The 20,330-nt window shown below is 47.2% G+C and overlaps 1 long non-coding RNA gene across 1 annotated transcript in view; it reads left to right on the top strand.

Annotated features, from left to right (window-relative positions):
* The first annotated feature begins 18,762 nt into the window (after positions 1-18,762).
* Positions 18,763-20,330, top strand: part of LOC134357606 (uncharacterized) — a 59,137-nt gene continuing 57,569 nt past the window's right edge. The window contains exon 1 of the long non-coding RNA XR_010020678.1: positions 18,763-18,815. This is a non-coding gene — a long non-coding RNA (uncharacterized LOC134357606). The remainder of the gene's footprint in view (positions 18,816-20,330) is intronic.

Genomic DNA, 20,330 nt, shown 5'->3' with positions numbered 1-20,330 from the left:
ACACCCCAGGTTTCTGAAGGAGGTGGCTAAATAGATTGTGGAGGCATTAGTAATGATCTTTCAAAAATCACGAGATTCTGAAATGGTTCCATAAAACTGGAAAATCAGAAATGTCACTCCAGTCTTTAAGAAGGGAGAGAGGCAGAAGAAAGGAAATAATAGTCCAGTTAGTCTGACCTCAGTGGTTGGGAAGATGTTGGAGTCAATTGTTTAGGAGGTGGTTTTGGGTTACTTGAAGCACATGATAAAATAGGCCATAGTCATCATGGTTTCCCCAAGGGAAAATCTCACCTGACAAATCTGCTGGAATTCTTTGAAGAAATAGTAAGCAGGATAGGGGTCCCCAAACTTTTTTGCACCGTGGACCAATTTAATATTGACAATATTCTTGTGGACCGGCCGACCGGGGGTGGGGGACAGCTGTTAATCACGACCGGAATATAGGTGATAAGTCAACTATAAGTGGCTAATACACTGAATTTCGTTTCTAAAAGGGTTTATCTAACAAATTTAATACTAAACACACAGCGCATATTTTCCTCGCATGAATATAGTGATAACTCAATTATAAGGGGGTTCCTTATGTCCAGTTTTCTCCGCAATTTAGTTTTCGTTGCATTCATTGCAGAAAACTCCGCTTCGCAGGGATATGATGTTGGAAATGAAAGCAACATTTTCAGTGCTTTCGTGGCTACCTCAGGATATCCAGCCTTGACTTTGATCCAGAATGCCAGCAGAGATGTTATGTCAAACATACTTTTCTGCCCACTGTCATTTGCAAGCTCGAGGAGTTGATCTTCTCGTGCTGACATGGATGATTCACCAGAGACATTCACAAATAGGTCAGGGACCCATTCCTTTGCACGTCTTGGGTCAATTGTGGTGGGAAGTAACGCTTGAATTCTGTCGATAGTGAAGATAGGTGATCACGCACCAGCTGTGAGAAAGACGGTGCAGCCTCAGTCTCTCCCAAAATTCCAGCTAATGTTGGGAACATGTCAAATATGCCCCTGTCCACTCGCCGTCCCCACAGTTCCTGATTGGCTGTGAAAGCAGACACTTTATCTGCCAACTTGAAGACAGCTGTCATTCTCCCCTGAAGTGACAAATTGAGTTCATTGAGCAGGTTGAAGATGTCACACAGATAAGCGAGTTTTGCTATCCACTCCTCGTCACTGAAGTGTGACTTTTTTCTTGAAAGAACTCTCTGTAGCTGCTCTGTTATCTCAAAAACCCTGGCCAGGGCTCTCCCCCTTGATAGACATCTGACTTCAGTGTGTAAGAGAAGGCGTTTGTGCTCTGCATCCATTTCCTCACAAAGCTGCTCAAGCATACCTGAGTTTTGCTTTGATGTGATTGATAACTTCAACAACGTCACTCAATACGCTGTTAAGATCAGGTGACATTTTTCGGCTAGCCAGCATTTCCCTGTGTGTGACACAGTGTGTAGACTGGCATTCAGGAGCAACCTCTTTGACTCGGGTAGTGAAATCAGACTCGTTAAGCCGTTCCAACAGCTGTGCTTCGATGTCCTCCGCTATATCAGCAATTCTCCTTGAAACTGTGGTAGCTGAAAGAGAAACCTGTGCCATCTTGTTAGCTGCAGCTTCTCCCAACAGATCACGGCTCATATCCTTGGCAGCAGGCAGAATCAATCCTTCACCAACAGTGAAAGGCTTCTTAGCCTTAGCAATACGGCCAGCCACTAAGTATGACACTCTCAGAGCAGCAGCGTTTGTGGAGGCGGCAGCTCTCAGCACTTGCTTCTGTTCCGCTTGCTCACGTTTTTTCCACTCAGAAAACTCAACGGGTTTGTCTTTAGTGCAGGGTGCTTGGACTCAAGGTGCCGAAGCAGATTTGAGGGCTTCATTGCCTCATTAGACAGCTTGTCTCCACATATCACACACAGCGGGCTTGGAGCGTGCGTGTCACCGGTCGTAATTTTATGTACGACTCGTCGTATTTTCTGTTGAAGGAAGCTTTCTTTTTTTTTGCAGTCTCGGCCTCAGCAGTCTCTGCGTTATCATCATCGTTAGGCCTTTTATGTCCCCTACCATCTCTTCCAAAGAAACTCTAAAGCGACGTTTGTTTTTCACTCATCGAGCAGTTGCAGGTTAATGACCGAATGATGACCTCGCGTGCAGGGAATGAGGAAAGGTGCAGCTGACTCATATCGTTTCATATTGCCAAATCATATCGTTTCCTTGCGGCCCGGTGGTTGGGGACCAATGGGATAGACAATAGAGAATTAGCTAATGTTGTGAACTTGGATTTTCGGAAGGCCTTTGACAAGGTGCCACACATGAGGTTGCCTGACAAGCTATGAGCCCATCGTATTACAGAAAAGATTCTAGCATTGATAAAGAAGCAGCTGATTGGCAAGAGGCAAAGAATGACTAGCTGCTGATGACTAGTGGTGTTCCACAGGGGGTCTGTATTGGGATCGATTCTTTTTATGTTACATGTCAATAACTTAGATGATGGAATTGATGGCTTTGTTGCAAAGTTTGCAGACGATATGAAGATAGGTGGAGGGGCAGGTAGTTTTGAGAAAATAAGAGGCTGCAGAAGGACTTAGACAGATTAGGAGAATGGGCAAAGAAATGGCAGATGGAATACAATGTCTGGAAGTATATGTTCACGCACTTTGGTAGAAGAAATGAAAGGGTTGATTATTTGCTAAATGGAGAGAAAATACTAAAATCTGAGGTGCAAAGGGACTTAGGAGTCCTTATGCAGGATTCCATAAAGGTTAATTTGCAGGTTGAGTCTGTGGTGAGGAAGGCAAATGCGATATTGGCATTCATTTCAAGAGGAATAGAATATAGATTAGATTAGATTATGAGGACACTCAGTCCTCATTTATTGTCATTTAGAAATGCATGCATTAAAAATGATACAATGTTCCTCCAGAATGATATCACAGAAACACAAGACAAAACAAGACTAAAACTGACAAAACCACATAATTATAACATATAGCTACAACAGTGCAAGGCAATACCGTAATTTGATAAAGAGCAGACCATGGGCACGGTAAAAAACATCTCAAAGTTCCGATAGCCTCATCATCTCACGTAGATGGTAGAAGGGAGAAACTCTCCCTGCCATGAACCTCCAAGCGTCGCAAACTTGTCGACGCAGCACCACTGGAAGCACCAGACCGCAGCGGACTCTGAGTCCGTCCAAAAACTTCGGGCCTCCGACCAGCCCTCCGACACCGATTGCCATCCTCTGCCGAGCGCTTCGACCCCGCCCCAGCCACCAAGCAACAAGCAAAGCCGAGGACTTGGGGCCTTCCCCTCTGGAGATTCTGGATTACACAGTTGCAGCGGCAGTGAAGCAGGCATTTCAGAAGTTTCACCAGATGTTCCTCTGTGCTCTCACGTCTGTCTCCATCAAATCTGGACTGTGCATGGCATCCTAGTTGACAGATAACAGGTATCACCTCGGAGTGGCCACTGGGCCACTGCGAGCTGTGTCGCGTTGCCATCTTCCCTTCCCGCCCTATAAAAGCAAAGATGTAATGTTGAGACTTTATAAAGCACCGTTGAGGCCTCACTTGGAGAACTATGAGCAGTTTTCAGCCCCTTATCTTAAAAAGAAAGTGCTGAAACTGGAGAGGGTTCAAAGGAGGTTCACAAAAATGATTTCAGGATTGCATAGCTTGTCATATGAAGAGTGTCTGATGGCTCTGGGCCTGTATTCACTCGAATTAAGAAGAATGAGGGATGACCTCATTGAAACCTGTCGAATGGTGAAAGGCTGTGATAGAGTGGATACGGAGAGGATGTTTCCTATGGTGGGAGTGTCTAACACAAGAGGACACAGCCTTAAAATAGAGGGGCGTTCTTTTAGAATGAAAATGAGGAGGAATTTCTTTAGCCAAAGAGAGGCGAACCTGTGGTATTCTTTGCCACACGCAGCTGTGGAGGCTACGTCTTTATGTATATTTAAGGCAGAGGTTGATAGGTTCTCGATTGGTCTGGGCATGAAGGGTTACAGGGAGAAGGCAGGAGACTGGGGCTGAGAGGAAAATTGGATCAGCCATGAAGTGGTGGAGCAGACTCGATGGGCCAAATGGCATAATTCTGCTCCTATATCTTATGGTTACTGAGTCTGTAAACTGCCACAATAAGCTTTGCGATTGTTGTACACAAGATTTGTATGGAAAGTGCTGTGTTGAACTATGAAGGCTGCTCACATGGTACATCCTTTATTTTAGCCATGCTAAACTGGATACTGATATTTTAGTCACCTTTAGGAAGGCACAAATACCATCATTCATTAACAACCATATCTCTGTTCATATTGCTCTGAATAACAATAAGCCAGGGATAGTTTCTTTATCTAGAATTATAAAGATCATTCGTGAAAGTTAAAAACATTAAATTTGAAACTGGATATTGATATCAAAACTAATTTTCATTCACAAACAACCAATAAAACAGTTTCCAAAGAGACGTTATCCAAGTCCACTCATCCCTTGATACTTTATTATGCTGCAGTCTCGGCCTTTAAAATGTGGTCTGCATGGAAATCACACAGCAGCAACATGCATATTGGCAGCAATAGAGGAGAGCAGACTGCAAAGGAAAGGGAGACAACGGCCACATTCACTAAAAGGAATATACAAGTCCTAGTCGACAAGATACACATCAGAGGAAGATCCAGGATGGGGACCAGGAATCCCATCAGGACACTTCTCATGTGATGGCCACAATGATCTTCAGGAATGAAAATCCCCACACAATAGACTAAGCTAAAAGAAACGTCATGATTTTGGGATGTATTCCAATGTAATTTCCACACCATTAGAGGCATCGCCAAAGAGATGTGCTATATGTGGAAGTGTGAATTCTTTAGATGAGATAACATTCAACAGGGTTCCAGAAGTGTAGAGAGCCGCTACAATTATTGAGACAAGGATTCATTTATGAATGTGTTATACCCAGTTCACGATCTGCACGGATGATTAGAGGGGATGGTGTGCATCTAACTGATATTTCTCAGCTAGTTATTGATGCACTATCTTTGTGTTAAGGATTGTAATGTGGGGAAAGTTCTTTGGTTTGTATTGGGAGACTGTATGGAAACATTTTTTCTCTATCAGAGAGTTCATTCAATCCTGTGGTACAGACTGGCAGTTTTTTCCATTAAACTACTGTTAGTGATGGAGCTATAGATGCTGAACAGGCCTAGCCCTTGATGGTTGCCTAATTTCTCCTTCTCTTCTTCCATTTGATGCCCTTTGGACTCCACCTCATGTGTCTCAGGCTCTAGCTCTCCATGATGCTCTCCTTCTGATGGCAGTTGCATCGACAGTTTGCAAGTTTGCGCAGCACAGAGAACGTGATGATGAAGTCTGTTCATCTGTTTACCAAATACTGCAAATTGTCCACTGACTGAGGCAGGCAATAAAATCTCAATTTGCGGAGGTCAATGATAATTTCTACCTTGGTACTCTGCCTCCAGGCTCAAAAACAGTTACTTTCCCCAAGCAATAAGACTGATCAACTCCTCCACCCATAACCCACCCCACCACACCCCACTCACTTTATCATTTCCTGTCAAAGTCACCTTATGTACTGATACTCTTGTACCTAGTGTCACTTCATGTGCATATAATCAATCTACGTATGTAAGCTATCTAATGTATTTATATTTATTGTGGTGTTTTATTATTATGTTCTTTATGCTTCTTGTGTTTTGTTTGTACTGCATTGGATCCGGAGTAAGAATTATTTCATTCTCCTTTACATTGTTTACTGGAAATGGCATTAAACAGTTTTCAATCTGTGCCCCTCAATGTATCTGGTATTTAGCAGACATGAACTTAAATGGTAAACATAAACTCAGCTCTTATCTCCCGGGAACCATCCTTCCAGCTTATGGTGTCACTAAAAATGCACAGCAGTGCAGATTCGCTCAGGTTGTCTAAATAATCATCCAACGATAATTCCCACTGGCAAAGACACAAAACCTATCCCTGTAATAATAATCAAGGAGAGATCTAAACGGATGTCTTTCACTAGAATGGCATGATAAGGCAAAATATTGGGACTATGGGTGAAGAAATCCCCTGGAGCTAATTAAAACACCATATTTGGAATATTATAGTCAAAGAGAAGCAACATCTTTTCCTGAAAGGGAAGTTGTGTTTGACCGATTCACTAGAAATTTATTGATGATGTAATAGACAGGATGGATTACGGGGCACCAGTATATATAATGTATTTGGATTTCCAGAATGAACCTGATAAAGTGCCACATGAAAGGTTCTTCGATCAAGATAAGTGAGGTAGAGTGGGGGTAATGTATTGCATGGATGGAGGATTAGCTAACTAACAGAAACTGTGGAAAAAATGGTTCATTTTTGAGTGACTATCTGTAATTAATGAGAGACCACAGGAATCTTTAGTGGTATGTTAAATACTCCTGTGTCATGTGGTCTAAATAGGCTGATGGGTGGCTGCTTGCAGATTCTGATGTAGCCTAACCTGAAAAGGCAGCTGAGCCTGAGAGTATGGCAAGTCACAAAGTTGAGGGGGATAGTTTCAGGTGAAGACACTATGAGAATATTCTGGTCACCTGTACACGAAAAAGTGTCAATGTGGAGCCAATGGCAAGATTGCAGAGGTACTGAGAGTCAGGAACCATTTGGAGAAGATGAGCAACAGAATGGTTGTTGTCACTGGATAACCAAGAAACTGGTTATCCACATCTCAGTGGGAAGAATAAAGGTGGATTTGAGAATAACATACCCAATGGGCAGTTCATTGGCCAAAGCCAGGTGGAATATACAGCTTACAGGAGGAAATAAACCACAGAGATGAGGACTCTGGAGTAAGTACTTCAGAGATGACTTGCCTTACAAGTGAGATTGATTGAACTTTTATGAATAATTGGCACATTATAAATGGGTGCAAGTGTATCTTTAACTGCGTAACGACTGTTGTACCGGCCATTTCTGTTGGTTGAGCATTGACTACCTTCAACAACATGTTTTACTGTGGCTTGTTTCTGACCTTAAAGAAGAACAATAAAATGGCGCTTGCAGATACTCCAAGAAGCCACTTCTTAAATCAAGTTGTTAATTTAGAGCATTGACATTTTAACTAAATTATTGCTTTCCATGAATAGGGTGATCTTACTCTATAGAGAAGGACCTCCAAACAGCCACCCAATAACTACATGTGACAGATAAACTTTGCCATCTAGCTGTCAAACCTGGGGACCTCAGTACTATCCAGACATACTGCCGATTTGTCCTGCTGGATCTGAAATATAAACTCTTCGGTAAATGATTGCTGAGAATTGATGGTGGACAACAAAAAAAATCCTGAGACACTAAAAAGTTTGGACATTTTGACTACCATCAGCAAGTAAGTCACTTTCACTAGGTCAGTGATGAGTCCAGCTGATTGTAAAGGTACATCTCTGAGGAAGGTCTGCACCAGCAGACAGAATTTCAGTTACCGTTAGGAGTGACAGCAGGAAAACTATTCTATTCAATAGCAGAACCCTTCTCTGTAGAGTAAATATTGGCTAGAAACAAACATTACTGTTTACAAGGCGAGCCATTTCATGAGCTGTGTGATGTGACTGACTATTCTCTGTGTTCTTCATTATTTTCAGATGGGGACTTTCCAGAAGGTCACGGAAAGGATATGCTGCCATGTTGCTGCAAGCTTTACTTTTATGTAATAAACTAACCTTGTTTTGAATTGGTGATTATTTTCCAGCATCTTACAGAGGTGTTGAGAGGAGAGCCCCATCATTTCTGATGCACTGGAAAAATGAATATAAATTCTGGGATTACACAGCAAATCAGAGGTTTGTGGAGTGGAGATACTTCTTAAATATTGAAGGTATATTCCTTCATCACAATTCAGAGAAACGTCACTCTCAGCAAAAAGAGCAACTGCCAAATGTGGTCTGCTTCTCTGAATCAGTAGTTATACAGTTCAAAACTTCAAGCATGTATTGCTTTCAATTAAACCACGGGAGATCATCATTTAACTCTATTTACCCACCATGGTTCCATCATTCTAAGTAACCTAACAAATATCTACCAAGCCTATTTTGGAAATTTTTAATTGGCCAATTTGTGACAAATTTTTTTAAGAGAAAGCTGCGATTTCCAAATCTCTTTAAGGAACAAGTGCTTCCTGATATTAAAAACTGAACAAAAGTTCAAAGTACATTTATTATCAAAGTATGTATACATTATACAACCTTGAGATTCATTTCCTTACTGGCAGCCACAAAAAAATAAACTCAAAATAACCTAGTGAAAGAAAAATCCAATGCGCTGAGAGAAAAAAAATGGTGCAATAAAAAGCAAGCAAACAGCATTCAAAACAGAAGTGAGTCCATAGGTAAGCCCAGAGAAGCCAAACCAGGCCTGCAGCCTCAGCCTCAGTGCAGTGATGCGTGCAGCAAACATCATGGAGTGGCAAGCAGAACTGGCCAAACACCCTGCCTTTTCAATCCATCCGGCCCCCCGTTTAAATCGTCCAAATATCAGGTCACTCCCCACTCAGAGACCTGGCCCTGTCACATCAATACGCTCTGGGCCTGGTCCCCACTGCCACATTCCAGCCTGTGCTTGACCTTTCCTATTCGGCCTGGCATTAGATTGATCAAGCCTCGCTTTTGCTTTAGGTGGGCTGGCTCAGAAACTCCTCCGCTCCGGCTTTTCTCCACCCCACTCACTCCGAGTCTGACCACTTCTCCTCCAATATGCCTCAACCTCACTCGCACCCACATATCTCGAGTCAGTCTTACCTTCACTTGCCTCTTCATTGTTGGTGGTGATCGTTTACCATAATTTTTACAGAAAAGTGCTATTAAAAAAGTATTTAGTTATAATTCTTGCTTTGAGGGCTGCCAGTAAGTTGCCACCTGCCTTCAGCACTTCCATATTAAACCAGAGTTATACAGCTTGTATCTGTCAGGTCTACACAGGCAGGCACCTTCGGGTCTCCACCCAGCAAACACAAGTCACCTGCCACTCATTTCCAACACATCACCTGCAGCCTATTTAAACCCAGCTCTAATCCACAGCCATTCAACAATTGAACTAGCCAGCCTCAACCAGTTTCTCCTGGCCTTCAGTTTACCTGTGAGTTTAGTATACGTTCTCTTTTGTTTTGTGGTCCCCTTGTGGCTTGTTATTTTGTAGTTTACTAGTACAATATAGTTTATTACTAAATCATCTCTGTTGCACTGCTTTTAGGTCAAGCCTCCTCTATACTTGGTGACAGGACGGGTGAACCATGCATGGACCCAGCAGAGCACATTTACCTAAAGGAAGTTGTCCATCATCAGGAGCACACGATCCCAAAACAACAGGATACATTGACCATCCCCTTGCCACTCTCAACAAACTCTCCGTCTTGATACAGTAAACCTACACCAGTCAAACTCCTTCTTTACAGCCCCAGATTCTGGTGTCCAAACACTTCAACAGATACCCAACCCAGCTCCACACCTTTCTGTCCCAGTGCATCTTACATTTCAAACTGCAGCCATCTCTGTATTCTACAGAAGGAGCCCTTGTCATCTCTCCCCTGACTGGGCAAGCTCTGACCTGGGCTGTTGCTAAAGCCTGGTTTATACTTATGCGTTAACTGGACGCCGTAACCTACGCGTGCTGAGAGCATTTATACTTGTGCGTTGGTGTGTCTGCATCGCTCGGCAATTTGCGCACGTCACACATGCGCACTCACTTGCCCGTGCAAGGTTTCATGGTCATGGTAGTCTCAGGGTAAACAAGATGCAAGCATCTTTTTTCGTGCGAGATATGTCCTCCATAATTTCGGAGGTCTATAAAACTTTATGGAAAGCATTGCAGCCAGAGTTCCTTCCCTGCCCTTCAGTCGCCCAATGGGAAGCTACTGCAGCGTGGGATGATGTGCGATACTACCAAGCGGACCAATCACAGCAAAACACAAAGTTGCTGGCAAACGCAGCAGGCCAGGCAGCATCTCTAGGAAGAGGTACAGTCGACGTTTCAGGCCGAGACCCTTTGTCAGGACCAATCACAGTTGTTGCGTTCTGCGTTGCCGCGACACGCGGTTACATTTTGGGAGAGGTGCGCTTCGCAGCAACTGAAGCTCTCGTGTAGGGTTCCGCGTCGGCTTTGCGTAGGGTTTGCGGTGACGCAGAAGTATAAACCAGGCTCAGCTGGGAAAATAAAACCATCATTTGCAATAAACTTGAGAAATTCACTATTGAAATGTGCCAGGTTTTCGACCATCCAGGAAGTGGAAGAGGTAGCAGATCAGATTACACCATGGAATTCAGGACCCTCGCGGCAGAATGCGGCTGGAATGCAGACATGCTGCTGGCCCATCACTGCCACGGCTTGTTGGGGCATTTGGAAGATGAGCTATCTATCTGGGAGATGCTTACTGGCCTTGAAAGCCTCATCATTCTGATTCTGAATTGTCAAGTGTCTCAACAAACAGCTTTCCAGATCCTCACCAAGAACCATTTGATGCTGCAGGACTTACACAGGTAGGGAGAGTTCCTGTAACCCCTCCATAAGCATGAGTGTCAGTAGAGAAACAACTAGTGTGCTTACTGTGGAGCTGCCAATCACCCATGCATCAAATGCCCACTGCATCTGGGATAATGACACCACCAAGTAGAGACGAGGGATCTTCTATTTGTTAAGCTCTCCCAGCGCCATAGCCTGACTCACTCTGACCTCATCCAACACCCCAACAGCTCGACACATACAGCAGGCTCTGGTGGATTCCAGAGCAGCAGACAACTTTCTGGAACAGATTCTGTGTGTGCAGTTTAGACTCTCTATCAGGCCTATCTCTCACTCCTTTTGCAACATGGCCATTGACAGATGTCCCTTGGGGTCTGGGATGGTCAGAGTACACACATGATGAACAGGTAGCACCATATGTCCATCCAATTCCTCCTTTTCGACTCACCCAACACATCTCTCATCTTGGGTTGTCCTGGCACTCCACTCACGACCCTCACTTCACCTGGTCACATGGTGCACGGCTGAGATGAGGACTCAGCGACTGGACCACCTGCCTGCAGCCTCAGCCGACTTCACCCCATAAATCCCTGGAGACAGAGGGAACTCTCGACCACACCCAACTCCCACTGGAGTACCACGACTCAGCCATTGCCTTCAGTGAACAGGAAGCCAGCACCCTATCATCTCACAGACAACGTGACTGAATGACCATCCTCCTCCCAGGCACCATCCCTCCCCAAAGCTGTCTGTTCTCCCTTTCCCCTCTGACACCCAAGCCATGAATGACTACATCGCCAAAGAGCCACAACACGTCTTCATTCGACCATCCCAATCTCCAGCAGGGCTCTTCTTTGTCAAAAAAGATGAGGATCTTCATCCCTGCAATAATTACCATGGGTTCAACAAGGTCACCATTAAGAACCACTACCCTCTTCCCTTGATGGGTAGTGTATTTGAAACACTCCGCGGAGGCCAGATCTTCACCAAACTGGATCTATGGAGCGCGTACAATCTGATCTGTGTCCACCAGTGGAAAATGGCATTAGTAACATTCACTGGTCATTGCTAGTACTTGGTGATGCCTTTCAGACTTTCCAATAGTCCACCCAACTTCCAAGCCTTCATCAATGAGTCACTTCAAGACATATTACACAGATATGTGTTTGTCTACCTTCACGACAATCTCATCTTCACTAAGGAGCCCCAAAACTATGTCGTAAGTCTGTTCAATCCCTTAGCATCTCCCTGAACACGAACTGTACTGCAAGTTAGAGAAACCTGTTCCAGTCTACAGTCATTTTCTTCGTGGGTCACATCCTTTCACCCCAATGCATAACCATGGACTCAAAGAAAGTGCACTGTTGCTGAATAGCCCTGACTGTGCTCCCTCAAACCCCTACAGCGATTTTTGGGCTTCTTCCAACTTATGCTGCTATTTCATCAGGGACTACAGCCAGACTGCTACTTCTGTCACCTTCTTCACCATATCACCTACCTTGCACAAGTTCAACTTCGCACAGCACCCTTATGGAGTAGGAGACAGGAGCTACTCACCAATAAGTAGACCTTGGTTGAATGGAGACATTGGCTGACGGGAAACACCGAACCCATCCTGACCACCAGAACCTCATATCCATACAACAGATCCTCCAACTCAACTCACGTCAGGCTTGCTGGGTCCACCCTTTCCAGCAATTCTACTTCACCATCTCCTACCAATCCAGCTCCAAGAACACTAAGGCAGACATCCCACCACCATATCTCGATGCAGCTGAAACTGAGGTCAACCCCCAGCCTTCCAGATCCTCGTCCAGATCATCTGGGATCTTGAGAACCATATCTGCCAGGCCCTACAGCACGAGTTTGCTCCCTCTCACACACCTGACGACCGCACATAGCTGCAAACTCTGAGCGACTCCAGTGGGCTCACTACTCGCCGCTCCCTGGCTGTCCAGGCACACCACGGACTCTGGATTTACTGCGATGCTGGCCCACCATGATTGCAGATGTGTGTCTGTTCATCATTGCCTGCCCTCAGAGTGCCCAGTCCATTTCCTCCAACCAGAGGCCACCCCTACTAGTCCCCTACTACCCTGTGGCTCCACATCACCATGGATTTCATCATAGCTTTGCCACCTTCTGATGGGGCCACAGTGATCATGACAGTGGTGGACTGGTTCTCCAAGGAAGCCACTTCATTGTCCCCTCCAAACTTGTCAGCCACTGAAATGGTGGACCTGGTTCAACACGTGGCTTGCCTCCATGGTTTCCCTCAGGACATTGAATCAGACTGGGGTCCACAATTCCTCTTTGGGTGAGCCTCAGATCCCTCCTCTACCTCGGTGAGTTTGTCCTCTGCCTATCATCCGCAGACCAACAGTCAATCAGAAAGAGTAAATCAGCAAATGGAGAAGTTTCCGTGGTGCTTTGCTGCCTCTGACCTCCCACCTGGATGTAGTATCTGCTCTGAGCCGAGCTGTCCCACAACCTACACACCACCTTTTGAAGTGCTTCATGACTTCTGTCATGTATTGAAATGGCAAGGTCATTCAATGTAGTTTGACACTTATCAAGTACAGTGATGATGTCATCAGTCTGGGACAGAACAGCACGTGAGATAAGGGAGTATGGAAGCAAGGATGGAAAACAAAGACACGTTCAGAGCATGAGATGTCATGCATTTATGTGCTCTCTAGTTAAGTACTAAGATAGGTTGCAAAAACTCAGCAGTGGCGACGAAGATACGGACTTTGAAAGTAAACTTAATGTTAGGTGATGGGAATGGAGAAATCTGGGATCCAACACTTTCAATGTTTTAAAGAGCCAATTACTATGCCTGAGGTGGACGTGGTGGCTCAACTCATTTGAACTTTATCCAACAGTAAAGGACTGATACTGGACGATAATGTAACAGATAATTCACAACAAATGAGGAGAGCACTACTTTTGCACCTTGCAGGACCAGATGTGCAGGATATATTCTCAACACTGTCAAACACGGGACAAGACAGACTACATGGCAGCAGTGGATGTGCTGAATGCTTACTTCACTCCCCAGGTCAACATTACATTTGCCCAGCACCATTTTCATCAGCTTGCCCCAAAACAAAGTGAGACGGTTCAACAGTTCTCTACGCGCCCTCGACAGGCAGCAAAATACTGTAAGTTCTAATTGACACAGGCAACTAAATCAGTGATGCCATAGTGGGAAAATGGAACTCAGTCTGTGTGTGGAGAAATTGCAGGGTCTAATGCTTGCCCACACACTGGAAATAACGGCACATTGTGAAAAAGTAGAGGTACATTTGTCAGCCATGTCACTCCAAGGAATCCAGCCAAAGACTGTGGGGCGTGTTTCACACCGTGAGGACACAACACATGGCAAAAAGACAGGGGAAAGGAAAGTTTACTAATACAAATGAAAGGAAATGCTACAGATATGGAAACAGATCACCTGGGTAGAGACCCAAAATGCCCAGCTCATGGATAGACGTGCAGATAACGCACTGGAAAGGACCGCTTTGCAAAAATGGGCCAGACAAAAGGATTAAACATACAAAACGTGAACCATGTTGAGGATGAACAGAAGGAATTTGCGTTTGTTGTTCAGGAGAGAGTCACCTGAAAAATTACCTTTTGTGTAGGGAGTGCAAATCTGTGCATGTTAGTAGGTTCAGGATACTGGGTGAAAATGTGTGGGAAGAACTTGTCGGAGAAGATAAAGTGTCATTCATATATTCCTAAGCAGAAGAGAAATCTGTACCCATATTCATCCAGCACATCACTGGGGGTTGAGGTAAGTATTGGAAACAGCACAGACTAGGCAGAGTTCATTGTGATAAAAGGCAGTAGTGATCCACTCCTAGGTAGAGAAACAGCCACAAAGCTGGGTGTGTTAAAGTTTGGAAAATATGTGTCAGTTGTTAAAGAGTCACTTAAACTGCAGTACCCAAAAGTATTTGAAGGGGTAGGAAAGCTGAACACTAAGCAGGTCAGTTTCTACATTGAACCAAAACTAAAGCTTCTAGTCCAGCCACTCAGACACATACCTTACAACTTGAGGGAGGATGTTGAGGGAAAAAAAAATTGAACAGCTAATGAAATTGGACATTATTGAGAAAGTTGAAGGCCCAGCTCCTTGGGTTAACCAGGTAGTAATTTACCAGAACCCAACAAGGACATCAGAATGTGCCGAGACATGAGAAGGGCAAACAAAGCAATTGTGAGGGAGAGATATCCCATTCCAACTGTACATGTGTTGCAAGGACGTGGCTGGGAACGAACCCAAGTGCAGGACACAGATGCTGAGGCAGAGTCATTAGGCATAGCACCACTGCGAACGGGGAGCCGATATCCAGGAGATGATGCGAAGTTTAACTAACAGTTCTCAGGAATAAGAAACAAGGTTTACTCTCACAAGAGTCGACCAATGAACTGGCCGCTTCTTGCTGTGGTCACAGGGTTTTTATCCTGCAGTTTGATGGGAAGCAGGTGCGTGTAGTTAGTGGTACCTGGGAATGATTGGAATCTAAATGAGGTGATCGAGGCCCAAATCCTGAGCCAAATGCCAAGGTGGGGGATTGCCAGACCGGACTATGACAGTACCCTCCCCCCTCAATGGGAGCCTCCAGGCGATCCTCCCAGCCTGTCCGGATGGTCCCGATGAAAATCCTGGATAAGGGAAGGGTCGAGGATAAAGGAGCGGGGGACCCAGGAACGCTCTTCTGGACCATACCCTTCCCAGTCCACCAGATATTGGAGACCCTTGGCCCGACTGCGCACATCCAGTAGTCGTCGGACGGTGTATGCGGTATGGTTGTCGATGATACGGCAGGTGGGGGAATCTCGGCAGAGGGACACAAAGGGCTGATGGAAATTGGCTTTAACTGAGACACATGAAAGGTTGGGTGGATGTGCATCGATCTAGGCAGCTTTAGGCGGACCACTGTGGGATTGATTACCCTTTCAACCTTGAACGGTCCCAGGAAGCGAGGGGCGAGTTTTCTACGTTCGTTCTTGAGCGGGATGTCCTTGGAGGCTAGCCACACCATGTGCCCAGGTTGGTACTCCGACGCCGGGATGCGGTGTCCGTCAGCCGTCTTCTTATTTCGATTTGTTGATTTGAGTAGGGCCGTGCGCGTCTCCTCCCAAATCTTAAGGCACCGATTAATATGGTCCTGAACCGACGGTACTGCAATCTCTTCTTCTTGCGCGGGAAACAGCGGGGTTTGGTACCCAAGGGAGCACTCGAACGGAGACCTTCCTATGGCAGAGCTCACCAGAGAGTTGTGGGCGTACTCAACTCACGGGAGGTGGTCGCTCCAGGTCGATGGGTTGTTTGCCGTTACGCAACGAAGCGTCGCCTCCAGGTCTTGGTTTGCCCGTTCCGTCTGCCCGTTCGTCTGGGGGTGGAAGCCGGATAACAGGCTGACCGATGCGCCCAAGGCTTGGAAGGTCTTCCATACTTGCGAGACAAACTGGGGACCTCGATCGGAGGCGATTTCCGCGGGCATTCCGTGGAGGCGGAAGACGTGGCGGATGAGACGATCTGCGGTTCCCTGACAGGAAGGAGGTTTAGGGAGGGCCACAAAGTGCACCGCCTTGGAGAATCGGTCTACCACGGTGAGTACGGTGGTGTTTCCGCGGGAAGGTGTAGACCGGTGATGAAGTCTAAGGTGATGTGTGACTAGGGGCGACAAGGGACAGGTAGAGGACGAAGTAGCCCCGCAGGTGGTCGATGAGAGACCTTTCCCCGGGCACAGATGGAACAAGCTGAGACATAAGAACGGGTGTCCCCCTCCATGGACGGCCACCAAAAGTGCTTCCTCAGTAGAGCCAGGGTCCGAGCACTCCCGGGGTGGCAGGCGAACCGGGATGTGTGTCCCCATTGGAGAACCTGGGACTGACGGAGGCAGGCACGTACAGGCGATCGCCGGGTCCATTGCCAGGGTCGGGGTCGTCCCGCTGGGCTTTCTTTACTTAGAGCCTGGATCTCCCAAGTGAGGGTGGCAACCACGCAGGAAGGTGGGAGGATAGTCTCAGGACTGGAGGTGTCATGCTGGCGGGACAGCGCGTCCGACTTCCCGTTCTTGGATCCTGGACGGTACACGAGGGTAAACCTGAACCGGCCAAAGAATAATTCCCAACGGGCCTGGTGAGAATTCAGGCGTTTGGCGTTCTGGATATATTCAAGGTTCTTATGGGGGTCTGTCCAGACGATGAACGGGTGTTCCGCCCCCTCCAACCAGTGTCTCCATTCTTCCAACGCCAATTTGACCGCCAGTAGCTCCCGGTTCCCCACGTCATAATTTAGTTCAGCGGGAGACAGTCGGCGAGAGAAGGCGGCACCGGGATGTAGTTTCTGATCCGGGCCCGAACGTTGGGACAGTATCATTCCCACCCCGGAGTCGGAGGCGTCAACCTCCACAATGAATTGACAGGAGGGTCCGGTTGAATCAGAACGGGAGCAGACGTGAAGCGCCTCTTTAGTTCCGCGAATGCTGAGTCCGCCTCGGAGTTGCAAAGGAAAGGTGCGACAGGTGAGGTAAGTCGGGTCAGAGGAGCCGCCACCTGACTGAAGTTTCTGATGAACCGGCGATAGAAGTTCGCAAACCCCAGGAACCGTTGGAGTTGCTTGCGGTCCGTGGGTTTGGGCCACTCCGTCACAGCCCGGATCTTCTCGGGATCAGCTCTCACCTGTCCGCTCTCGATGATATAACCTAGGAAGCTGACCGAGGGGACGTGGAATTCGCACTTCTCCGCCTTTGCGAGCAACTTATTCTCCCCCAGTCTCTGCAGGACTTGACGGACATGAAGAACGTGTTGCTGGGGACTGCTGGAAAAGATTAGGATGTCATCCAGATAGACAAACACAAAGCGGTTAATAAAGTCTCTTAGTACATCGTTAATCAAGGCTTGAAAGACTGCAGGGGCATTGGTGAGGCCAAAAGGCATGACCAAGTACTCGAGGTGGCCTAAAGGGGTATTGAATGCCGTCGTCCACTCGTTCCCCTCCCTTATTCGGACCAGATGGTAGGCGCTTTGTAGGTCCAACTTCGAGAAGATGGTGACTCCGTGAAGTGGTTCAAACACAGAACTTATCAGAGGCAGTGGGTACTTGTTCTTTATGGTTATATGATGACCGCCGCGAGAGATTCACTGATGTAGCCCTCCATTGCTTCCCTCTCTGGCCGGGACAAGTTATACAGCCGACTGTGGGCACAGGAGCTCCGGGGAGAAGGTCGATAGCACAATCCTGTGGTCCGTGCGGAGGCAGGGAAAGGGCGCGTTGTTTAAGAAACACGTGTCCCAGGTCGTGGTACTCCGCTGGAACCCTGGACAAGTCAGGGGGTTCAACTGCAGGTGAGGTCAAGGTGGTTTTCACAGGGGAAAGGGCCGACTGCAGACAGGTGGAGTGACAAAGCAGACTCCAGCTGGCTATCCTCCCGGTGGACCAATCAATGCAAGGGTTGTGGCGGCTCAACCATGTGTACCCAAGAACTATTGGGGCTTGAGGGGAGGAGATCAAGTTAAATTGTACCTGTTCCCGATGGTTCCCCGAGAGAATCAAAGACAGTGGTGGGGTACAGTGAGTGATTCGGGCCAGAAGTCTTCCGTCCAGTGCCCGGGCTACCAGAGGGGTAGTCAACGGCTCTCGAGAAATTCCGGCCTGGGTTGCTATATCTACATCCAACAGATTCCCCTCAGCACCGGAGTCTATCAAGGCAGACAAGGACTGGGACTGTTGGTTGTAGCTTACAGTGGCTTGGACTTGCATCCGGGATTGGGGGACAGAAGGGAATGTGGTCTGACTCACCAGGGTCTCCCTTTCTACTGGTGAGCCCTCCCCTTTTGGCCGAAGGGAGCAGGTGTCACGAAAATGGCCGGACTTACCGCAATAGAAACAATCCCCTGCTCTTAATCTCCGGAGCCGCTTGAAGGGAGAGAGACGGCTCCGTCCCAACTGCACTGGTTCCTCTTCCGGGCTGGTGGAAACGGCTGGGCCGGATGCTATTCTACGAGTGGGAGGAGGAGAGGAGATGGTAAAGCATGCCGTGGGGTGGCCAAAGGACGACCGGTTCTCTCCCTCTGTCGATCTCGGAGTCGGTTGTCCAGCCTGGTGGCTAGGGAGATCAATGAATCCAGGCTGTTAGTGTCATCCCCAGCCGCCAACTCGTCCTTTACCTTGTCGCAGAGGCCTTGCCGGAATACCTCCTGGAGTGCCTCATCATTCCAGCCCGAGTCGGCCGCTAGCGTCCGGAACTCCACGGAGTATTCTGCAACACTACGTGAGCCTTGATGGAGGGTGAGTAGCCGCTTAGCGGCATCTTTACCGCAGACGGGATGGTCAAAAATCTTCCTTATTTCTGAGATGAAGGTGGGGAAGGAAGAGCAGATCTCCGGCTGACTATCCCAGATCGCGGTAGCCCACGCTAAGGCATTTCCTCGTAACAACCCCATAATGTAAGCTATTTTAGATCTGTCCGTGGCGTACGTGGATGGCCGCTGCTCGAACACCAGGGAGCATTGTAGCAGAAAAGCCCGGCACTTCCCCAGATCTCCAGCGTAGGGTTCTGGTTCAGGGACGCACGGCTCCCTTAGCGGACGTGTTGTTGACGCCTCGGGCGTCGCCACCACAGGCTGTCTGGGCTGGTCAGACGGAGTTCCCGGAGTCGACGGGGTAAGATGGGTGTTTACTCGGTCGACCTGTTCACTGACCTTTCTTACGTCTACTGACAGGCAACGGAGGTTTTCCATGACTTCCCGGAGCAGCCGATCGTGCAAGCCCCATAGGGAATCCTGTTGGCGAGGGCTTGTTGCAGAGGATTCGTGTTCGTTGGGTTCATGTTGGCCAGTTCGTTCTCTTGCAAGGACGTGGCTGGGGACGAACCCACGTGTAGGAAACAGATGCTGAGGCAGAGTCGTTAGGCGTAGCACCTCCGCGAACGGAGAGCCAATATCCAGGAGACGATGCGAAGCTTAGAACTAACAAGTCTCAGGAATAGGAAACAAGGTTTTACTCTCGACCAACGAACTAGCGCCTTCTTCTGTCTGTCTGTTTGTATCTTGTTTTACGGCGGTTGGCATCCAGCTTCATGGTGCATTACCGCCAACCTCTGCTCCGGAATGTGCACTAGACATACATTCTAAATCCCTTCACCCAATCACACACACACACACACACACACACACACACACACACACACACACATTACCCTCCCATCTTTGACCTTCCTAGTACCCTATTCCTGTTTATCCATCATATCCTTTAAAAAAAAACCCTGTACCCCTTAAAAACGCTAAAAATACCCGGACTTGTGCTCTCTCACCCATGCCCAGCAACCCTTCTAATGTGAATTCCTGCTCCCTGAACTCCCTTAATTTAATTCTCACCATCTCTCTCTGTATCCCATACTTCCTGCAACACAAAACTACATGATCTACTGACTCTAGTGCCTTCTTGCTGTGGTCACATGGTTTTTATCCTGCAGTTTGATGGGAAGCAGGTGCGTGCGTTAGTGGTACCTGGGAATGATTGGAATCTAAATGAGGTGATCGAGGCCCAAATCTTGAGGCAAATGGAAAGGTGGGGGATTGCCAGACCGGACCATGACAACATGAGATACTACAGGGTATGAATAGAGTTGCAGTGTTTAGCAAACGAGATTTGAAATAGGGCCATCACCAGTTAGAACTAACTCCTGAATCTGAGAGATAACCACATTTTCTGTGCATAATGGGGTGCATAGGTACAGGAGACTGACATTCATCAGCCAGTGAGCAGTACCAGCATGAGATAGCAAATGCTTTAGCTGGAATT

This window comes from Mobula hypostoma, chromosome 16 (assembly GCF_963921235.1).
Source record: "Mobula hypostoma chromosome 16, sMobHyp1.1, whole genome shotgun sequence".
Lineage (NCBI taxonomy): Eukaryota > Metazoa > Chordata > Chondrichthyes > Myliobatiformes > Myliobatidae > Mobula > Mobula hypostoma.
Note: the sequence above shows the minus strand (reverse complement) of the source record. Positions and strands in the feature narration are given on the sequence as shown.